Source organism: Primulina eburnea, chromosome 17 (assembly GCF_022965805.1).
Source record: "Primulina eburnea isolate SZY01 chromosome 17, ASM2296580v1, whole genome shotgun sequence".
In the NCBI taxonomy this organism is placed as follows: domain Eukaryota; kingdom Viridiplantae; phylum Streptophyta; class Magnoliopsida; order Lamiales; family Gesneriaceae; genus Primulina; species Primulina eburnea.
Genome location: NC_133117.1, coordinates 13,185,215 through 13,207,440, shown reverse-complemented (window position 1 = coordinate 13,207,440; position 22,226 = coordinate 13,185,215). Strand labels below are relative to the sequence as shown.

At 38.0% G+C, this 22,226-nt stretch overlaps 1 long non-coding RNA gene across 2 annotated transcripts in view; it reads left to right on the top strand.

The window, feature by feature from the left end:
• LOC140818302 (uncharacterized) overlaps positions 1 to 20,813 on the top strand; it is an 81,855-nt gene extending 61,042 nt beyond the window's left edge. For both annotated transcript variants that reach the window (XR_012114945.1, XR_012114944.1), the window contains exon 3: positions 20,403 to 20,813. This is a non-coding gene — a long non-coding RNA (uncharacterized lncRNA). The remainder of the gene's footprint in view (positions 1 to 20,402) is intronic.
• The last annotated feature ends 1,413 nt before the right edge of the window (positions 20,814 to 22,226 follow it).

The window sequence follows — 22,226 nt, the reverse complement described above, 5'->3', positions numbered from 1 at the left end:
TTATGCTCATACACTTTCTTCTTTCTATCAGTTGAAACTTGACTATCCTTTTTAGGCTTGGGACAGTCAGCAATAAAATGACCAGGTTCGCCACAGTTGTAGCATGCATTGGACTCTTCTCTGGAATTGTTTCTTTGGTACTGCTTCTGAAAATTCCCTTGATTCTTCCTCATAAATCTTCCGAATTTCCTGATGAACAATGACATTGCGTCGTTGCTTAGTTGATCTGCAACTTTCTCAACTGAACCAGATGGTTCTGATCTTACAGAAGCTAAGGCAGTGGTTGCTGCTGGGGTAGATGGTTCTCCTTCTCGAGTTTGCAGTTCAAATTCATATGCTTTTAAATCAGCAAACAGGTCATGGAGTTCAACTTTGTTCAGATCTTTAGACTCCCTCATAGCCATGGTTTTCACATCCCATTCTTTGGGCAGACCTCTAATAACCTTCAATGCTACTTCTTTATTGGTATACACTTTTCCAAGTGCATTCGGTTCGTTGATGATGCAGCTGGTTCTTTCATCATATTCATGCATTGTTTCTCCAATTTTCATTCTGATGTTATCAAACTTTTGTACAGCAACAGATAGTTTGTTTTCTTTGGTTTCTCCCAAATCTCTTTGGCTGTTTTGCACATCTTGATTTTACTGAACGTCACTTTGTCCAGTGTTTTGTACAATATGTCTTTTGCTACATTATCCAAATTAGCTTTTCTCTTGTCTTCAGCAGTCCACTCATCTCTGGGATTTTCAATACTGTGAGGTGCCCCATCTGTGATTGCAACTGTTGTGTTAGCTTTCAAGATCTTCATGGGTCCGTCAGTTATAACGTACCACATGTCATCATCCTGTGCAGCTAGATGAGCCTGCATCCTGATTTTCCAATCGTCGAAGTCTTCTCTGGTGAACATAGGAATCTTGTTGAATGAAGACATAGTGAGCTATTTGAGTATAGATATTCTTTGAAAGGATATGACTTGCTCTGATACCACTTGAAAGGATCAGTGAATCGGGTGAAGAGTGTTTAGAAGGGGGGGTTGAATAAACATTGCTCAATTATAATTATTCTTCGACAAACTGATTTCAGTTGTATTACAAACTGAATCTAAGATATCCCTTCGGTCAATAAAAATCAGTTAAACTGAATAAACAGTTGCGGAAAACTAACTGACTGAAAGATAGAGTATCTAACTGAAAATGATAACTGAAAGTAATAACACCACAATCTGTTTCTGGATGTTCGGAGACTTGAATAACTCCTACGTCACCCCTTCTATCACGCAGATAGGATATTCACTAAAAGACTTTGATCAAATACAAAAAAGTGTACAGACCCACTTCAGTTTGGACTTATCACTTTGCCAATACTGAAACTCTTAGTATACAACGCTTTTACAGATCGTAACTGATCTTAGCACAACTTATAAAATTTATCAATCGATTACAAAGTGCTATATAAGCTCAAGAGCGTAGTCTAGAATACTACTGATATAACTGATAAGCGTGAGGTTGATTTCTGAATGTGAGTGGATATTTTTGCAGCGTTGCATCAAGTGAGATAAGATAACTGAGCGTCGGATATTCTTCAGCTGCTGTCTTCGACTATTTATAGGCTTCCCTTTCAACGGTAACATTAAAGATATTTGAATATTCTAACCGTTGATTGCCACGTCGATATATTCTGACAATCGTACACTGTTCATTCTGAAATGCGGCGAGCCACTACAAGTTGCAGATAGCTGTACTATTTGTCGGTTGTCGCTTTCAAGTGATGATGTGTGCAGCTGAGAGATCAGCTGGTAAGGATCAGTGGACCATGGAATAGACTTCAGTTGTAGCGATCAGTTGACTGATGACGTGTTCAGTTACGTCGATCAGTTGGTCAAATTCAATTGCTGGATTCAGTTGGTAAATCTTTTGCCAAACACCGGAATTACGTTTCCAACAGAACATGAATGAACCGACCTACACGGGAATGAGAGAGATTCCGAAACTGTTCAATGTTATGGACTGTACAGTTGAAGAGGGCTTAAAAGATTTGATTGGTACTACTCATATCACGAAGGTGCATATTCTTTTCGGTAGCTCATCACATAAGAACTCCAAAGTTAAGGGTGCTTGACTTGGGGCAATTTTGGAATGAGTGACCTCCTGGGAAATTTCCTAGAGTGCGTGTGAGTGAGGACATAAACACGCTGGAAAGACTTGTCTTGGTACAGTGAGGACAGTCGTCAAATCTGGGGCGTTACACTATGAATGTTTATGATAAATCATACGAGCGTCCAAACATATTTTGAATGTTAAAATAAATAAAAAAATTTAAACTTTCGCGGCGTTTGGGTATGTAGAAAACCAGATCCAATAGTGGTATCAGAGCCAATGTTTTTCTAAATCGTATGGTTTTGATATTGAATAATTTATTTCTAAGCACACAAGAAAATTTTTCAAAAAATTGTAGCACCATAAAAAAAAAAATTTTCCAGAAATTTTTTAAAAAAATATTATCAAATCCGGGCATCGTATGTGTGCGCCTGCATGCACACTGCCGCGCGCGCGCTGTGCGGACGCTCCGCACAGCGCGCGGCGGCTACGCGCGCGCACACTGTGCGGAGAGTCCGCACAACGCGTGGCGGCTGCACGCGCGCCGCGTGCGGAACGTCCGCACGCTGCGCGCTATTTGCGCGCGCCGCGCACCTGTGCGCGCCCTGCGTGCAAAGGACCCCTGCTGCTGCCCGAAACGTTCGGGCAGCAGGGCGGACAGCGCGGGCGGCTGCCCGGGAGTGTTTCGGGAACCGTTCTGGATAATGGGCTTGAATTATTTGGGCCTAGGATGCGATTTTCTGATTTTTTTCAAATTTTTGGGCAAAATTGATATTTTTGAAAATTAGTTCAATTTTTCTTTTGGAGAATTAATTTTAGAAAATTACTAATTTTCTTGTAAAATAAATAATTAGAATATCATTTTAATTATTTATGGTAAAAATGAGTTTTACAAGATATCAATTATTATTGATTTAATTGGAAATTAAATAAAGGAGTTTATTTAATTTATTAAATTCTTTAATAATTGTGGTGGTTAGTGATAAAATTATTAGATATATGATTTATCAATGAATTAAATTGTTTAATTAAATGGATGTTAATATTTGATATTAAATGAATGAAGGATGATCGAGAGCCTTGACCAATGTGTTAGGTGTATGTTATGATATTTTATTGTTTTATTCGTTTTTAAATATTTGATATTATTAAAGTGGGCTTGGTTTATGGCTCGTTCCCACCTCATGAGATGTATCCCTTATGTGTCATGGCTATTTAAATGTAATTATTAGAAATAGTGGGAGATCAAGGCTGGAAGATGGTGAGCCCGGAACGAGATGAAGACATGTAAAATATTGGAAGCTCTTGTAATAGTTGTATTTCCATCCCTGCATTTACCTAGGTTTTGGACCTGGATCCATGTTGGCTCACATGGATCTAATAGTGTTGGCGATCGATCATCCTTATTTATTGTTGAATTTCATATTATGATATATGCGATATATAGTAGTATGCATGTATGTATATTATTAGATAATATAGTTGCATGGATCCGGCAAAAATACAAACTCGTGGCACGCGATTTTTAAATTAAAATAATGAGATAATTTTAAAATTAATGTAACGAACAGTATTCTTTACTACTTAAAATTTGCGGAAAAATTTAAGATTTTCTTTTAAACTAAATGAAATGCGGAAATGAAATCAAATACGGTCGTCACTACATCCTTCATCAATAAAAATATTTGAAATCGACATCACCAATAAAATTTGCTGAAAAGAAACACTGTTCCAAAAGTCTTGAAACGAAACATAACATCAGAGTATTTTAAACTTGCATAAAAAGAATCGTAAAATAACGTGGGCGGTCCTCGGGTTTAGCCTGCCGCTCAGTCCAAGCCTGCCCCTTGGTCACCACCTCCTGCCTCCTCGTCAACATACTCACCTGCATCGATCAAGTCTAGTGAGTCTAAAGACTCAACACGTATAAACTGGGATAACTAGTACTATGTAATAAAATCGCATGCAACTTTAAAATAGGACATACATAACTTGAAACTTGAACTTGCATAACAAACTTGAACATACGTACATGCATAACTAGACGTGTCATCAACATAAACTTTCATAAACATACTGCATACGTAAACATACATAACTTGATCATTTTGCGTAGAGGCATGTTTCAAAGCAAGTGACCCATAACATAAAAGAGCCTGATCAGACTATACCACAGTACTGGGCTGACAGGGACGTATCCACGGCCGCATACATAAGATCCCCGTTCATAATTTAACGGGCTGATTGGTCCCCGTTCAGAATTTAACGCTTTCCAACCACGATCTAACCCGTTTATAATTTAACGGGCGGATTGGTCCCCGTTCATAATTTAACGCTTTCCAATCCTAAACATAATTTGGTCACAAGACATTTAGCATACCTCAAAAACTTAAAATAATTTTCTTGCACGTCATACATACTTACTTGGCGTTGAGGGATTCGTTGGAACTTTGATCGGGGCCGTTGCTGCACATACTAACATGAATTTGCATAACTTAAACGTAGAAATCATACTTACTCTCAAGTTCAATCAATACTTAGGACGTTCTAACATTTCCCATAACACGACCTTGAAAATCCTTGCACTAAACCATGACGTCAAATCCCAAAAATAACTTACAAATCTTTCCCAAACAGTGAGTACACGGACCCCTACCCCGGGTCTGTGTACGGGTCCGTCTAGGTGCGGTGAAATGATACTCCGAAGGAAGAAGGGACACGGACCCCGTGCCTACCTCCGTGTAGGGGTCCGTGTAGACTCGGGTGAAAGACTCCAGGAAAAAGGGTGGACACGGACCCCGTGCCAAGATCCATGCCAGGGTCCGTGCAGACTCTGGAAAAATGCACTCCGGAAGAACAAAGGCCCGGACCCCATGCCAGGGTCCGTGTAAGGGTCCGTGTAGGCTCTGTGATCGCGAACTTACGAAAATTCTTGTACATGCTTTGCTTAACTTTCTAGACCCGGTTGCACGAACTATGAACCGACACCCCGAGGCACAACTTAACATGCTAACACATAGAAACAACTCCATACAAGCACCCCAAAGCAATGACGTCTACCATACGGCACACACACAATTCACAAACGTGGCAATTGACACCAAATCGGTTCATACGACTTCTAGTGTATTCGAGTGCCTATCAATACCGAACGACATGATAAATAATGGTCCAACATCATACCATACATACCTAGACGCAGCAACGATCACCCGTCGATTCCCAACGAAGCCTGCAACAATAAAAGCTCAAGAACACATATTTTCGTAAAAATCGCAGTTTGAGCAGTCCCACGAAAAACGTCATAACTCACTCAATTTTTGTCCAAAAATTTCGAATCATATATCAAATCGAAGGTATCGAAACGTTCTACGACTTTGTAGTTAAAAGTTTTCTCAAAATATGCACCGAATATTCGCAGTTTACACGGGAACAGCAAAAACGAGTTTCTAGATCTAAAATTCATTCAAAACCGATCCGAATCAATTTCTGCTCAAACGACGAACGCCGCACACATATTTTTACGCATAAAACAACGCAACACATAATATGACCTGATCGATACAGAAAGAACAGATTATACGTGCCTTTTGATGGTAAATTTACCGAAACGGCGATATCGAAGCGGAGACGGCGCGAGGCTTGGTCCGGGACGACGGTGGCTCGATTTTCTCTGAAGGAAACCAACGAAAATCTGCTGGAAATTGCTAGAGGAGGGGTGGCTGCTATGGGGAGAAGAACCCTAGAATTTGCTCTCTCTCAAAATAATACAAATCTGAATTTTAAAACTTGTGTGTGTTGTGTGTGTTTTAGTGTGTGTAAAAACGTGTAAGTGTGTGTGAGTGTGTGTAAAGTGTGTGTGTGTTTTAATTAGGAGAAACTCTAGCTAAATAAACTATTTAAAATACTAATAAAAAGTTAACACACACTAATTTAATCAAACTCTACAATTAAAATAATTACACACCACTTTTAAAGTTTCAAACTCTTAAATCTCTAAATACATAGTAATAATTTAAAAATATTAAAACTTGATAACTAAATAAATTTCCCCATCCCCAACTTAAAATAAAATACCACATTTTAATTTGCCAACACTGTCACCGGTCTTTTCCTCGATCCCGCCTCGAATAATCGCCTGAAACATGAAACTTGAAAAACGTTTTAATGTGCATCGCATAAACATAAATAATTTAAAATAATGCATTTAAATAAATCATGCATCGCTAAAACTCATTTAAAATTAATTGAAATGATTTAATAATTTAAATAAATGCATGTGTTATACGTGTACTGAATTTTGGGCACTACAATTAAAATCTCTCATTTTGAATATGATTCAAAATTTATATCAGACTGAATAAGTAAAAATTAAAAGAGTTTAATTTTTCCTTGTCTTCCATCAACCGTGGTTGCATGTTGATCGCTACTCGCGAACAGCGTCTGGCTCATATTATTGGGGAGGCCTGTATGCCGGAAAGCTGTGACTTCCACCGGACATATGATGTGAATCGAGTGGAACTCCCATGACTTTGGCTCATATTATTGAGGGAACTCATGGCGACCGTCCACTACAACTCAATATTAATGGGTTGGTTTGAAACGTGAAAATAAACGGCATCATATTATTGGGTCCTTATTAAACGTGAGGCAAAATACACGGAGGTTGCATAGGGATGTAATTGGATTCTACCTTTTAGAAATTATAATTGGCTGATATTATTCGGGATTATAATTGGCTAATTGGACTCTACGTGCCAACTAAAGAAATAAGATTTCCCCTTTTCATCAGATGGTGGTGGAAATGTCAAAATAGTGGGAGGGAGGTTTATAAAATAAAATCCATATTTTATATTTTAAAATTATTTTAAAATAATCAGCAACAATTATTCTGTTTCCATATCAGTATATTTTTCGATTTCGTCACATAATCCAATTTTGTTATTAACAAGCTAACCAAATCTAATTTTCAAGATTGGTTGGGAAAATTGTTCTAAATTCGGAGAAAATAGCATACACACTAATGTCAGTCCTGCTGAACTGACAAAGCATGCAAGATGGTAGGACCATAGTATACAAGCTAAAGTGTAACATGCTCGCTTCTTTGTCAAATGAACTGTAGAGACAATTTGAGGAAGTGTTGAATGCTGATGACATTCGAATGACGTGCAAGAGTTGCATGGTGCATGAAACTCCTACAAGGATGCACACCATTTTAAAAGCTCGTGACTACATGCATGCAAGATGGGGCTCTGGCCCATGAGCATGGTGACATATGATTGGGCTTATTGAAAATGTGGTGGGCCTGGAATATGTGATTCCTAATGAGTTAATTGATTACATCAATTTGTTGTCTTTCTCTTCCTCATTTGACGGGGTTATGGTGAACTTCAATTTGAATAAGATAGATGATAGCCTTGATGAGCTATTCAATACGCTTATAACTTATGAGATCACCATAAAACAGGAAATTATTGTTTTTTCTCTTATGGGCATCTCGTCAGACGAAAAGGTCCACTAGGTAAGGGAAAGAAATGTTATGTCCCTCACAAGAAAAACAATCCCAATAAGAGGCAAACTCTGAAAGACACTTAAAAGGCCTACAAAGCTCGATAAGTCAGAAGATATTTATTTCACTGCAAGAAGTCCGGACGTAAGAAATTATATGTGCCAAAAATATTCTGGAAATGATAAGTGAATGTCCAAGTAAACATGATTTCAACAACAAAAGATAATTAGATGATCCAAATCCCCACAGAAATATGGCACGCTAGACTATGTCACATTTCTCAAAAAAGGATGCACAAACTAGTGGGAGAAGGCATGTTTGACTTGTCAGACATAAATTCTCTACCTACTTGTAAATCCTGTCTAAAAGGAAAAATGACAAACACTCCATTCGATGGAAACGTGGAACGTGTGCATGGTCTACTGGATTTGATCCACGTAGACGTTTGTGGCCCGCTAAGTGTTAGCACAAAATATGGGCAATCCTACTTCGTTACCTTTACCGATGACCATTCGAGGTATGGTTGTGTTTATTTGATAAAACACAAATCTGAAGCATTTGAAAGGTTCAAAGAATTCAGATTTGAAGTAGGAAAACAGCTAGAAAGGACTATTAAGACATTTCGATCTGATCGAGTTGGAGAATACTTGAGTGCTGTATTTTTGAGTTATCTAAAAGAGAATGAGATTATCTCATAGTGGACTCCACCAGCAACACCACAATTGAATGGTGTTTCTGAACATTGTAAGTGAACCTTGTTGGACATGGTTCGATTGATGATGAGATTCACTAAATTGCCTATATCATTTTGGGGCTTTGCGCTTGAAACTGCGGCAATGTTGTTGAATAATGTCTATACTAGGGCAGTGGATAAAACACCATATGAAATATGGATGGGGAAAAACTCCCAAATATTTTTACATGAGAATATGGAGATGTCTTGCTTAGGTGAAGCAGACAGTGGGAGACAAATTGGATAGTAGATCCACTTTGTGCTATTTTGTAGGATATCCAAAGAATTATGTTGGATATTATTTCTATCATCCCAATGAAGCAAAAGTGTTTGTTTCAAGAAATGTCACATTTTTTGAAAAAGGGAATTTCTATTAGATAAAAAAGGCAAGATGATAAAACTTGAAGAAATTCAAGATACATCCTCAACTATAGTAGTTGAACATAATTTCCAAAAACCAGTAGTTGAAGTACAAGCTCCTAGAAGGTCTGATAGGGTTTCAAGATATACGCTTCTTCATGAACAAGGCCATGATGAGAATTGTGTTGGATGTGATCCAATGAATTTCAAAGAAGCAATATCTGATACTGATTCAACCAAATAGCTTGGAGATATGCAGTCAAAAATGGACTCTATGTATTCAAACCAAGTTTGGGCATTGGTGGATCAACCTGAGGGATTCATACCCATATGGTGAAAATAGATCTACAAAAGAAAGCTTGGGGCGAATGGGAAGGTAGTGACCTTCAAAGCAAGGCTGGTTGCAAAATATTATACTAAAATGCAAGGAGTTGACTATGAGGAAATTTTTTCACAAGTTGCTATGTTTAAGTCCAATAGAATACTACTAGCCATAGCATCATGGTAGGACTATGAGATATGGCAAATGGATGTAAAGACTGCATTCCTCAATGGTACCATCAAAGAAGAAATTTATATGTCTCAACCTGAGGGATACACATCAGTAGGAAGTGAGCAGAAGGTATTCAAACTTCAGAGATCAATATATGGTCTCAAGCAGGAGTCAAGGAGTTGGAACTTCAGAATTGATAGCACTATCAAAGAGTTTGGTTTTGCTAAGAATCCTAAGGAAGCATGCGTGTGTACAAGAAAGTTAGTGGGAGTGCGGTGACATTCCTAGTAATTTATGTTGATGATATCCTGCTCATTGGGAATGATGTAGGATTATTGCAATCAACTAAAGTATGGTTAGCAAGTAAATTCTCCATAAAGGACATGTGTTAAGCATCCTATGTATTGGGAATACAAATCTATAGAGATAGATCAAAGAGGATACTCGGACTCACCCAAGTCAGTTATATCGATACCATTACAAGACGATTCTCTATGGAAGAGTCCAAGAGAGGATATGATGCAAATACGGATGGTCAAGCTCCAAGGAAAGCATGGGATCCTTTAGAGTTGCCGGAGGGACCAATCACGAGGGGACGATCGAAGAGATTCAAGGAAGCATTGCAGGGGCTTATGAGCAAGGAGGAAGGACTTACAAGCGAGGTGCAAAGTGCTGGAGGGTTTTCGATGCATGGGAGTGAGTTTGGAAGTCACAAGAACATTATTCAAGTGATAAATGAAGAAGAGACCAGAAGCATCGGCGCCCGAGCGGCCAAATATTACCGCCCGAGCGCCACATGTACTGCCCGTGGAGAAAACTTACAGAAGGCCTCGCGCCCGAGCGGTAATAATCTACCGCCCGAGCGCGAATAGTCCAGAGCCCTCGGCGTTCGAGCGGTAATTTCCTACCGCCCGAGCGCGCGTCTTTTTCGAGAATATTTTAATTTCCAACTTTAGAGTTTTATTTTGTGAGGTAACTAGATTCTAGCAATCTTTTTGATATGTAAACCATATTGGACGAAATTTTAGACACAATTCAGATTTCATTATTTTGATTTTTATCAAAGTTTAGAGTTTTACTCTCAAAAGCTCAAAGCTTCGCTTTGTTATTCGGAAATCAAACTTATCAAAGTTTTTAACTTTGTGGCGTTTGTCGATCGTGCTTGTGCGGATTGTCGTCGACTAGTTCTTCGAAGGTTCGTTATAATTTCGATTGTTTATCTCGTTATTATTTGTTGCTAGACTTTTCATAGTTTAGAGGTGAATATCACAACACACACACTTGATTCAAAAGATCGGGACAACAACGATTCTTTATTTGATATTGAATTGAGGGTGCGATTCGATTTTAATCGTGTTTGCTATTCATTCGTACAAAGATTCACATCATTTGGTATCAGAGCATATGTTTATTGAGATCAAGTAAGTTATCTTGTTAAATTTCAGATCTGTGTTATTTTTTCAATCGTTTTCAGATCTGTTTCGTTCTATCGTTATTCAATTTTCGTGAAACAGTGTTTCTCAAAAATTAGGTCAACTTTCTTCATTTTTTTGGGGATTTTCGAGTTGTACTCAGGCTAAAAAAAAAAAAAAAAAGAGTACAAAATTTCGAAAATTTGCCTACGCAATTGTTTTGGTATATTGTTCTATTCCCTTTAGAGAGTCATATTCAATTGTCTTTCACAGTCAAAAAAAAAATATTCCCTATATTCGAATTTCTTGTCTACACAGTCCAAGTGAGTCGGTCGCATTTGTTCACAAGTTTGAAGCTTGATTGTTTGATATACCCATAATACAAAGCTTGAGCACTTCCAAGAGAGCTTTCAAAATTTGAGTGGTACACTTGAGTGCGAGTGACTTTTCTTTGGAGTGAACGGTGAGTATTTGTAGTGAGCAAACAAAATTGTGAGAAAAGACGAGTGAATTTCTTTGGAGTGACCGTGAGCATTTGGGTGAGAATTATTTTATTTCTACTAACCTTTTCTTGCAGGTACAAATTTGACATTAAATGGAGAGGGAGGTAGGAGGTAGTTCGAATTCGGGGTTGTCTAAGGCCCAACTAGATGCATTGTTTGGGGATTTTAGTAGGGTGATGACGACCCAAATGGAGTCATTGCATGAGAGGTTGGATAAACTTGAGGTTAGTGTTAGTGGGGGTAAACCTAAGCCTAGGGATTTGGGTAGAGATGATGAGGAGTATGATCTGGGAGGAGGCGATGAGAGTCAAAATGAGAATTGGGGTAGGAATGGAGGAGGTAGAGGATTTGGTAGAGGAAAAAGGGAAGTCATGCGGGGTAGATATGATGAGACTAGGGAAGATGGTCACATGGGTAGCATTAAGATGAAAATTCCATCGTTCCATGGGAAGTCTGACCCGGAGGCATACCTAGAGTGGGAAAAGAGGGTAGAGTTCGTATTTGAATGTCACCACTACTCCGAACAAAAGAAGGTGAGGTTGGCGGTGGTTGAATTCTTAGACTATGCTCTCATTTGGTGGGATCAATTAGTGACCACTAAAAGAAAGTATAATGAGAGACCCATTGAGTCGTGGGATGAGATGAAGAGGGTCATGAGGAAGAGGTTTGTGCCTACTATAGGGAGATGTTTAAGAGGTTATAAACTTTGAGGCAAGGAGCTAAGAGTGTGGAGGACTACTATAAGGAGATGGAGGTAGTCATGATTAGGGCAAATACCGAGGAGGATAGTGAGGCGACCATGGCACGTTTTCTTTGTGGTTTGAACAGGGAGATTCAAGATCAAGTGGAGCTTAGGCACTACTTGGATCTAGACGAGATGGTGCAAATGGCCATAAAGGTGGAGCAACAACTCAAAAGACGGGGAGTTGGCCGCGCCAATCAAGGTGGGAGTTCGTCAACTTCTTGGCGACCAAATGTGGCAAAACGTGATGAAAGCAAGTTGTGGACAAAGCCCAAGGTTGAGACTAAGCAAGAGGCGCCTAAACAAGGAGTGCAAGGTAAATCTGAAACTCCTCTTAATCGAGCTAGAGATACTAGATGTTTTAGGTGTCAAGGGTTGGGTCATATGGCTAGTGAGTGTCCTAATAAAAGGGTGATGATTTTAAATGACTATGGTGAGTATGAATCGCATAGTGAGGGTGATGTTGATGATGAGATGCCTGCGTTAGAGGATCCTGATGAGGAATATGAGGCGGTTGTAGGTGAAGCATTAGTGACTAGGCGTATCATGAGTGCCCAAGTCAAGGAGGAGGAGACTAACCAAAGGGAAAACTTGTTCCATACTAGGTGTTTTGTGAATGGCAAGGTTTGCAATCTTATCATAGATGGGGGAAGTTGTACTAATGTGGCTAGTAGTGAGATGGTAGAAAAATTGGGTTTACCTCCATTAAAGCATAGTCAACCATATAGGCTTCAATGGTTGAATGATTGTGCGGAGGTGAAGGTGAACAAACAAGTTTTGGTGTCCTTTTCTATTGGGAAGTATGTTGATGAGGTCTTGTGTGACGTTGTACCCATGCATGCATGTCATATTTTGTTGGGTAGACCTTGGCAATATGATATGCGTGTGTCACATGATGGGTTTAAGAATAAGTACTCATTTGTCTTGAAGAAGGAAACCATTGTATTACTTCCTTTGTCTCCAAAGCAAGTGTTGGAGGACCATTTGAAAAAAAAGAAGAGAGATGAGGCCGAAAGAAAGAGTGAAATAAAAAGTGAGGTGGCCTTGGAGAATAAAAAAGAAATGGCTGAAAAAAAGAGTGATCAAAAGAGTGAGATAGCCATACAAAAAAAGAATGAGAGGAAAGAAAATGAGAGGAAAGAGGCCAAAAAGAAAACATATATGGCCCAAAAAGGTGAGTTGAAACACTTGATGCACACACATGAACCACTTGTGTTGATTCTTTATAAAGAGGTCCTCTTTAACACAAGTGATATAGCCGGATCCCTTCCGAGCATTGTTGTTTCACTCTTGCAGGAATTTGATGATATATTTCCGGAGGAGCTACCTCAAGAACTACCACCATTGAGGGGGATTGAGCACCAAATTGATTTGGTACCCGGAAGTGCATTGCCAAATCGTCCAGCTTATGGGAGCAATCCGGAGGAGACCAAGGAGCTTCAACGGCAGGTAAGTGAGTTGTTAGATAGGGGTTTTGTGCGTGAGTCCATGTCACCTTGTGCCGTACCTGTTTTATTAGTTCCTAAGAAAGATGGCTCATGGCGTATGTGTGTAGATTGTAGGGCAATTAATAACATTACCATGAAGTATAGGCATCCCATACCTAGACTAGATGATATGTTAGATGAATTGCATGGTGCTTGCATATTTAGCAAAATTTATTTGAAGAGTGGTTATCACCAAATTAGGATGAGGGAAGGTGATGAGTGGAAAACTGCTTTTAAAACCAAATACGGGTTATATGAGTGGATGGTCATGCCTTTCGGCTTAACTAACGCTCCTAGCACCTTTATGAGGTTAATGAACCATGTTTTGCGTGCGTACATAGGAAAATTTGTTGTTGTTTATTTTGATGATATCCTAGTATATAGCAAAGACTTGGATGAGCATGTTGGTCATTTGAAACTTTTGCTAATCACACTAAGGGCTGAAAATCTATATGCTAACTTAAAGAAATGTGATTTTTGTACAAACAAACTTGTCTTTCTTGGTTTTGTGGTAAGTTCACAGGGGATACAAGTTGATGAAGATAAGGTAAGTGCTATTCGAGATTGGCCAACGCCTACTACTGTTGGTCAAGTTCGAAGCTTCCATGGCCTTGCAAGATTCTATAGGAGGTTTGTAAAAGATTTTAGCACATTGGCAGCACCAATGACAGCGGTGATTAAGAAGAACGTTCCATTCTGTTGGGGCGAGGAGCAAGAGAAGTCTTTTAATCTTATTAAGCAAAAATTAATTAATGCTCCTTTACTTGTTTTACCTGATTTTTATAACACTTTTGAAATTGAATGTGATGCTTCAGGGGTAGGTATCGGTGGAGATTTGATGCAAGGCGGACGGCCGGTGGCATACTTTAGTGAGAAGCTCAATGGAGCAGCGCTGAATTATCCCACGTATGATAAGGAGTTCTACGCACTTGTGAGGACCTTAGAGACGTGGCAGCACTACTTGAGGCCTAAGGAGTTTGTGATTCACACGGATCATGAGTCTCTTAAGCACCTTAAGGGGCAGCAGAAGTTGAACAAGCGGCATGCCAAGTGGGTAGCATTCATTGAAACATTCCCCTACATCATAAAGTACAAACAAGGTAAGGAAAATGTAGTGGCCGACGCACTATCACGGAGGTACGTACTAATCTCTACCTTGGAGTCAAAAATTTTGGGGTTTAAGCATGTGAAGGAATTGTATGTGCTACATGAGGATTTTAAGAGCTTGTTTGAAACTTGTATGCATGGTCCACATGAAAAATTTTATTTGCTTCATGGTTTCTTGTTTAGAGAAGATAGGTTGTGCATTCCTAAATCATCCATTCGTGAACTACTTGTTAGGGAGGCACATGGGGGTGTTTTGATGGGACACTTTGGTGTGGCTAAAACTTTAAGTGCACTGCATGAACATTTCTATTGGCCACACATGAAACGTGATGTTGAGCGTGTTTGTGAGAAGTGCATAACTTGTAGACAAGCTAAGTCTAGGACACTACCACATGGATTATATACACCACTTCCCGTCCCTAGTGAACCTTGGGTTGATATCTCTATGGACTTTGTTTTGGGGTTACCTAGGACAAAGAAGGGGAGGGACTCTATATTTGTTGTTGTGGATAGGTTTTCTAAAATGGCACACTTTATTGCTTGTCACAAGACTGATGATGCATCTAACATTGCGGATTTGTTCTTTAGACAAGTCGTTAGGTTGCATGGCATGCCTAGGACTATTGTGTCTGACCGTGATGTTAAGTTCTTAAGTTACTTTTGGAAAACACTATGGGCTAAACTTGGAAATAAATTACTATTTTCTACGACCTGTCATCCTCAAACGGATGGTCAAACTGAGGTAGTCAATAGGACGTTAGGAACTTTATTACGTGCTATTCTTAAAAAGAACTTAAAGAATTGGGAAAATTGCTTGCCATTTGTTGAGTTTGCATATAATCGTTGCGTGCATTCTACTACTAGCTATTCGCCATTTGAAATTGTATACGGTTTTAATCCTTTGACTCCGTTGGATTTAATGTCTTTACCTGTGAGTGAAAGGTTAAACTTGGACGGCAAAAAGAAGGCTGAATTTGTTAGGGGGTTGCATGAAAAGGCCAAAGCCAACATTGAGAAGAAGAATGGACAATATGCTAAGCAAGCCAACAAAGGGAAGAAGAAGGTGATATTTGAGAAGGGGGATTGGGTGTGGCTACACTTGAGAAAGGAAAGGTTCCCCGAGAAGAGACGTTCAAAGCTATTACCTAGGGGTGATGGACCATTCCAAGTCCTTGAAAGGATCAATGACAACGCCTACAAACTCGATCTACCGGGTGAGTATAACGTGAGTTCTACTTTTAATGTTAGTGACTTATCGTTGTTTGATGTAGGTGACGAACTGGATTTGAGGACAAATCCTTTTCAAGAAGGGGAGGATGATGCAAACACGGATGGTCAAGCTCCAAGGAAAGCATGGGACCCTTTAGAGTTGCCGGAGGGACCAATCACGAGGGGACGATCGAAGAGATTCAAGGAAGCATTGCAGGGGCTTATGAGCAAGGAGGAAGGACTTACAAGCGAGGTGCAAAGTGCTGGAGGGTTTTCGATGCATGGGAGTGAGTTTGGAAGTCACAAGAACATTATTCAAGTGATAAATGAAGAAGAGACCAGAAGCATCGGCGCCCGAGCGGCCAAATATTACCGCCCGAGCGCCACATGTACTGCCCGTGGAGAAAACTTACAGAAGGCCTCGCGCCCGAGCGGTAATAATCTACCGCCCGAGCGCGAATAGTCCAGAGCCCTCGGCGCTCGAGCGGTAATTTCCTACCGCCCGAGCGCGCGTTTTTTTCGAGAATATTTTAATTTCCAGCTTTAGAGTTTTATTTTGTGAGGTAACTAGATTCTAGCAATTTTTTTGATATGTAAACCATATTGGACGAAATTTTAGACAAAATTCAGATTTCATTATTTTGATTTTTATCAAAGTTTAGAGTTTTACTCTCAAACGTTCAAAGCTTCGCTTTGTTATTCGGAAATCAAACTTATCAAAGTTTTTAACTTTGTGGCGTTTGTCGATCGTGCTTGTGCGGATTGTCGTCGACTAGTTCTTCGAAGGTTCGTTATAATTTCGATTGTTTATCTCGTGATTATTTGTTGCTAGACTTTTCATAGTTTAGAGGTGAATATCACAACACACACACTTGATTCAAAAGATCGGGACAACAACGATTCTTTGTTTGATATTGAATTGAGGGCGCGATTCGATTTTAATCATGTTTTCTATTCATTCGTACAAAGATTCACATCAGGATACCTACCAATGTGTCCTGGTATTACTCTATCTAATGCTATGTGTCTCAAAACTGATGAAGAGATAGAGATGATGACACATATTTCATATGCGTCAGCCATTGGTAGTATCATGTATGGTGTGATATAGATACGTCCTGATGTTGCTTACGCTCTGAGTGTTACAAGCAGATATTAGGCAAAACCATGTCCAATGTATTGGAAGGCCTTGAAAGATATTCCTATGTACTTGAGAAGGACTAAGAACTTGTTCATGGTCCATGGGGTGGAGAATTGAAATTGGAAGGCTACACTGATTCTAGCTTCCAATGTGATGTAGAAAATTCGAAATCGACCTCTTGCTTTGTATTAATGCTTAATGGTGCGGTTGTCTCTTGGAAAAGTTCCAACTAAGACACTGTTGCGGATTTCACTACTGAAGCTGAATACATTGTTGCATCTGATGCAGCAAAAGAGGTAGTTTCGATGAGGAATTTTTTCCAAGAGTTGGGTGTTATTCCTAATGGAGTTGATCCAGTCCCGTTGTACTGGGACAACACTGGTGCCATTGCATAAGCAAAGGAACCAAGGTCTCATCAGTGATCCAAACATGTACTGAGGAAGTTTTACATCATAAGGGAGATTGTGGGAAGAGGAGACATATCAGTCGAAAGAGTCATCTCTGCAGATAATGTTGCTGACCCACTTACATAGCCCTTGCTAGCACCATTGTTTGAGAAGCATCGCGAAGCAATGGGATTATGGGTAGTTGGCTCTAGGGCAAGTGGGAGATTGTTAGAGTAGATGCTCTGCAAGCCAACGATTGGCTAGGAAATTTATTGACTCAAGTGAAATAAACAATTTTTATTTTAATATAATTTAACTTTTAATGGTTTCGCTATACTTTATCTGTATACCCATGCAAATAGCATAGATAACGTCCTTGATTATGCTTACAAATGAATCGTAATTCGATGTTGAAACTCATTTGTACATATTCTAATCCGTTCCTAGTCGATTCAGCCGCCTAAAACAGGGATAAAGGTCGCTTGAGCTCGAGACTGGCATATGTGATATTGTGTACTGCGTTTCTTGGTAAGGGCATGGAGATGTCCAAACATGCAAATGGGTAGTCATATGATAATTATACCGAACAACCCTCCCTCGGACTTTCCAAGTGGTTATCATTCATCGAGAGCATAAGTCCGCGGTTATGATTGTACACCAATAGTCCTTACTACCCGGGACAACACTGAGGCTCTATATGCTAGGGATGTGCTTTGACTTGTTTACCGACTCCATGAGAGTCATCAGGTGGCGAGGTTGGGTACAGTTGCAACACATATAGGAGCCAGTGCATTGTAGTCGGGGATTCACCACTCATCTGCGGGTATGGATATCCTGTGTGATCTGATGAAATAATAGTGCATGGAATCTCTGGCCAGAGTACGAGATGTACGTTAGAGAAGGAGTTCTCAAATAGTACACGCGATGCCACTATTATAGTTATCACATAGTTATCGAATTATTATGCAACCCTCGATTAACCAATGGTTGCAGATTCGATCGGGATATATGAGATGAAGGGACCGTACTGTACGTTAATCATAATCGACTGGTTCTTGCAGGCACTATCATTGATACCTAGGGGATCATGGGAGGATGCTACTAGACGCTCTTACCATTATCCGATGGCTGCAATCAGAAATGAGTTCTGACATTCTTGATCAAGGTGTTGATGAAAAGAATGGGGCTAACTAGAGTAAGCCCGAATAAAGGATTATGTCCTGAATCAGAAAGAGTTGTGAACCCACGGCTAGCTGTATCCCTGAACCATTGAGGGTCACACAAGCACTGGATCGTTTGTTCTCGTTGAGAGAATAAATTCAAGGAGTTGGATTTATATTATGATATAGTAAATTCAAAGGAGTTAAATTTATGATAACTAAAATTTGAGAAAATAAATTCAAATAGTTGAATTTATGATATATTAAATTCAAGAAGTTGAAAATTTATGAAATTTGTAGAGAATAAATTCCAGGATTTGAATTTATAAAATATAGAATTTAATTTATTAAACTCAAAAGTTGAGTTTATTAAATTTTTGAGATGATAAATTCAAGGAGTTGAATTTATAATTTAAATATTAAATTCAAATGTTGAATTTATAATAGATTTAATTTATTAAACTCAAAAGTTGAGTTTATTAAATATTAAATTAAATATAGTGTGAAGTATGTTTAATGGGCTTATAGGAGTACAAGTCCAACATACTAAATAATTAAAGTTCTTAATGGATTTTGATTAATTAATTAAACTAGTTGGACTAGCACAATTAATTAATCAAGCGCATTAATATTAATTATGGTAATTAGTTTATGAAATTTTTTTTGACCTGAAAATGAGAGCCTCCACTAATTTGGATTGTGAGATTTTGCAAAACACAACCATAATACTCCGAAGATTTATTTTACTTAAATAATAAAATTAATTAAGTAAATGATAATTAAAAAAGGATTTAGATTTCTTTAATTCTCAAATTTTAAAAAGATTGAGGTGTCACTTTTGGGAGAATTAGAGGAAAGGAGTTTTCGGCTATTCCAATAAGAATACTCTAAAAGTATTTTTTGAAAAAAAAATTTGGTGTTCTATATCAATGTAAAACTTCTTTCAAATATTCTAGTGATATTTGAAAGAGAAACAAATCTTTTTGTCGTAGACCTAATTAGAAGGATTGAAAGAAAGTGTTTTTGAAGATCGTTCGTAGGGATTCATCAAGAGCTAGATCCGCCTATACTGAATTAGTTGGAGCCAAGTGATTTAATTTACTAAAGGTATAATTCTAACACCCTATGAATGTTTATGATTAATCATACGAGCGTTTAAACATATTTTGATTGTCAAAAAAAATAAAAAATTTTAAACTTCCGCTGCATTTGGACGTGTAGAAAACCAGATCCAACATATTTTACTGGAACTGATAATGTTCTGAATCTGTACCCGAGCTCAACTGGATGTAGTGTGTTCTACTGAATTCTGGGAGTAAACATGTAATTCAAATGATGTGTATTGATTGCTTTATGTGAAATAAGTTATTATTTGCTCGTTGTGATTATTTCAGTTCGTAGAATGTTATGTGTATGAAGTTCTCTATGATCTTATGTATTTCATAAAATATGCTATTTTTTTGGTAATGGTGAAGATAAAAAAGAAGCATTTTTTTCTTTAAATTTTTTTGTAGGAAAAGGATTTATTTTTATGAATGGCAAGTAGTTAATAAGATATAAGTGTTATTATGTGAATCAAAAGAAGTTCTCAAGGGGAATCACCATACAATTTATAAATGAGGAGGGAATTAAAGCTTTCCCTTGTGAATTTGAGCAATGGAAGAAAGACACGATTGTTCAATGTTGGTTTTGGCTGTTGTGGGTTTTAAATGATGGTATTAGTAGTGTCCATCATCTTGTGTATATAGCTGATGATGTCACTTATTGGGTGTTTGTGCATCAATCATACCATTTCCTGCTCACAACCAGGTCCATTTTCTTAACTTTGTCAATATTTTTCTTAACATGAATTATGTAAGTAGGATTTCTTCTTAATGATGTGGTGCAGTCCCCCCGTAATACTTACCAATCAGAAGAAAATTCACTTGCTTGGTGACCCGGTTGAGAATTTATTTTCCTAATTCCATGCGCTATCGACCTTAGTTTCATGTACTCTATTGGTTTGTGGATTATCGATGCTTGCACAAGATGATTTCAGCTGATATTTCATTGACTGTTTTTCAGGGAATAAATGGCTAATTTTCATCTTATATATGTTAGAATGAGACATTTTCTGTTGGAAACATCATGAAAGAGGGGAACAAGAAGATGACATTGATGATTTATCTTTGCAAGGTATTGATGAACATGAAGAATATGTGGTTGCATTGGTGGTGCAAATTAGCATGGTCATCTGCTGCAGGAAATTTCATGAAAGAGGGGAAGTGGTCTTCTGTACAAAACTGATAGGATCGGTTGAGATGTTAAAAAATGTGTTTAGAAGGGGGTTGAATAAACATACACGATTTTTTAAACTCTTTTCGAATGAAGTGTCAGTTCTGTGACAAACTGATACTAAGAATCTTGTCAGTCGATAACAATCAGTTTAACTGAATACAGTTGCAGAAATAAACTGACTGGAAGGTAGAATAAATGACTGAACTAATAAAACTAAGATTTATGGATGTTCGAAGATTGTCACGGTAACGTTAAATAATATTTGAATCTTTATATCCGTTTATTGTCACGTCAATATTCTTCTGATAGTCGTACATTGTAAACTTTGAAATGCGGCGTTCCACTACGAGTAGCAGTCTACTTTGTACTGTTGTCGGTCTAATGTCCTTTTCAACTGATGACGTGTACAGCTGAATGATCAGGTGATATGAAGACGCTATAAGCTCTCAACTGAATATATCAACTGATCAGTCAGTTAACTTTGCAAATTCAGTTCGACTGGTTTCAGTTGCCTTTAATAACCTGCGCACTAATCTTCAGTAAGGCAACTGTCAGTTCGTGATCAGTTAGTTCAATTCATTTAATCTCTTAGTTTGTCAAACCACTGAAATTAAGTTTCTAACAAAAACTACTATGTGAAATCAATAGTTGCAGTGATTAGTGAATTGTATAGCAAATATCACAAGTGTTTGTTATGTTTATGATTTTTGTAGTATTTTGTTCGTAATGTATATTTAGAATTTGTAAGAGTTTTTATATAATTTTTTTGTAAACTAAATGTTGATTGATATTTAAATAGTTATTGTTTCGATTTGTTGATTCTAATAATTGTTATTTCCAGACTTTTTTTTGTCATGTTTCTACATTTTAGAATTCAAAATAGATTTTGTAATTAATATTTTAATTAATATGTATAAACCTATTGAGATCTTTATTTCGAAGTTTGACAAATTAAACGTGAGAACAGTGAACAAATGATTGAGAAAACTGAAGGTGAAAGATTCGTAAACTGATAGATGTCCGAATTGAAGATTAATGCGTATATAGTCAAAGGCAACTGAACTTAGCTAAGCTAACTGAACTATGTATTCAACTAGATGATCAGTTGGAACTGATCAACTACAAAACAATCAGTTGAGAACAATCAGTTAATCCTATCGTCTTTGTCAACTGATAAATTAGTTTGACACGTCATCAGTTAAGGAACGTAGCTATCAACTGAAAACTGTACAAGAGCAGACTATAAAATGTAGTGAGAATATCGCATTTCAGAAAAGTTACAATGTACGATTGACAGAAGAGCGTTGACGTGGCTATACAACAGATATAAAGATTCTAAATGTATTTGTTGTTACCGTTGGAAACAAAGCCTATAAATAGTCGAGAAAGATCACGTGAAGAGAATAATCAAGCTACGAAATGTTAAAAATCATCAAGAAGAACTCTGTTCATACTCTTTCAATTTTAAAAGCTCTCAAAAGCTCACGCTTAGCATACATGTTCATAACTTTCAAGATATATCTTGAGCTTAAAAGCACAAACACTCACTGTTGTATTATTCGATCTTGTAGAGATCAGTTGTGCTAAGAAGTTACATATTAGTTGAGTACT